This window comes from Mandrillus leucophaeus, unplaced genomic scaffold (assembly GCF_000951045.1).
Source record: "Mandrillus leucophaeus isolate KB7577 unplaced genomic scaffold, Mleu.le_1.0 Scaffold1520, whole genome shotgun sequence".
NCBI classification, from domain to species: domain Eukaryota; kingdom Metazoa; phylum Chordata; class Mammalia; order Primates; family Cercopithecidae; genus Mandrillus; species Mandrillus leucophaeus.
In genome coordinates, this window is record NW_012101500.1 from 487,883 (window position 1) to 490,127 (window position 2,245).

The 2,245-nt window shown below is 36.3% G+C and overlaps 1 pseudogene; it reads right to left on the minus strand.

The window, feature by feature from the left end:
- Positions 1–269: 269 nt before the first annotated feature.
- Positions 270–958, minus strand: LOC105535976 (annotated as a pseudogene).
- Positions 959–2,245: the final 1,287 nt, after the last annotated feature.

The following is a 2,245-nucleotide window of genomic DNA, read 5'->3' on the forward strand; positions in this document are numbered from 1 at the left end:
GGCTCAAGTGATCCTCCAACGTCAGCCTCGCAAGTAGCTGGAACTACAGGCACATGCCACCATGCCAGGCTAATTTTTTATTTTTATATTTTGTAGACATGAGGCCTCAGTATATTCCAGGCTGGCCTCCAACTCTTGATCTCAAGGAGTCCTCCCTCCTTGACTTCGCAAAGTGCTGGATTACAAGCATGAGCCACTGTGCCCAGCCTTAGCATAATTTTCAATTGCTCAAAATCATGGTGATGTTACTCGATTTTATCATGTCTCATTTATTTTTCTGTAAGTAGCTATATCTTTCCAAAAATGCAGTCAATTCCCCAACTTTTATATTGTTCTTCAAAAGCATCAGCATTTCCAAGACAATAAATACTGCATATTGTACCAAACAACCTTTCAATTTAAGCATGTGGAACATAAAAATGGTGTTTTTACTTGAATCATAAGAAAGAACACACATGAGAAACTGAAACCCTTTTCTCAGGAGGAACGACATTATACTTGCAGAGCATTCACAATCCACCTGGATTAATGGTAACTAATGCTCCTCTATTCCAAATCCTGTCAAATTTGCCAATATTTGTTCTGGGAAGATAAAAAATGCTGCAACAGTACAATGAAATGTTCCCTAAAGAACTCTTATATATTTGGTTTCAGGAATTTCAGTGATTGGTTCTTCTGAGTAAGAAAGATTTGCTTTGTAAAAAATTCTTGTATCTCAAGTTCACTGGTTTTCACACCAACTGCACTGTGTCCCTGGTCTGCAAACCATTTCATCTCAACTACTAATACTTTTCCATATAGAGGAAAAAACATCCTCAATCCACTCTCACCTTTAAGAAAAGTATCCAAATGCTTTTATAAGCTTGTCTTGCTGTGCTTCCAGACTTACTACTTGGTGTTTCTGTACCTCAGTATCGGAATACTCTTCAATAGCAAGTGAAGTTCATGTACTATTCATAGTTTCAGTGGCACCTGTCTCTCAAGCATATGTTTTCAATGCATTTGTTGGTTTACTATAAAAGATATCACGAAGAATACAGTTAAAGAGACGTGTACGGCTACGTGGGCATGCCACATTCCAGGAAGCTCCATGTGTTCAGCGTCAGCGAGTTCATATAGTATCTTGTTCTTGATTCACAGATGCAGCGTCTCTCATCTGTGGAAGCATATTATTTACCTATTTTGAACGTTTTATTGTTAGCTTTGGCTCTGTGTTTTTCCTCTCCAAGTCTTCTCTGTTTATTTTGGCCTTTTTAAAAATATATCAGAGGCCTTCTTCAAATATATGATAATATTTGACTTCCCATTCATATTAAAAAATGAGGCACTGCAAAGTGTATTAGTAGCTCTAAAGATGTTTTCAAACATATTAGGACTCAAAAAGTGCCTTCTATGCAGCACTGGGAAAGTGACTGGAGGATATGGTCTACCAAAACAAGGGAGCAAATAGAGAAAAAGGAAGATTAAAGGAACAGGGAATCCACCACAGGATGATGGCAAAGGGAATATTCAGGATGGTAAATATGCAATAGACCTGGAGAGAAACTAGCCCAAAACCGAGCAAAGAGGTAAAAGGCTCCAAGAGAGAATACTTCTGGGAAAATGGGAATTGAGGAATTACCTGATGTGTTTGCTCATGTGGAAAATAGTGTGGAAACAATGACGGAATGTTTGGGTACAATTAGTAGTAGGTTCATAAAAATCTAAGAATATAAAGAAAAGGGTCAATTATTAATGTCTGGAAAAAGAAGAAATTATAAGAGAAAAGAAAAGTAATAACAGTATACTAGTCAGTTCAACTACAAACAAAATGTATATGGTCATACCAATGTAAATGCTGAGTGCCAATTTTCCCTAAATTATGATATAACTATATTGAAAGCATGGGGAGGGGAAGTTTAGAAGTTTAAGTGTAAGAGGTCTAAATCCTTATCTACTATCATAGAAAGTCAAAAGGTAGAATTTAAGAGTGATTAATCAAGAAATAGCAATATAAGCATATTGTTTAGAAAAGTGGAGGTAAGTGCCAGTAGAGATAACCAAAACATTTGAAAGTTGTCTCCTTTAAGGAGCAAATTTGGAAGTTTGGGAATAAATTGGCCAAGAGAACTATTGTTTACTAGTTGTTTTCTTAGCATTTTTCTTTTCTTTTCTTTTCTTTTCTTTTCTTTTTTCTTTTCTTTTCTTTTCTTTTCCCTTCCTTCCTTCCTTCCTTCCTTCCTTTCTTTCTTCCTCAGCCTCCCGA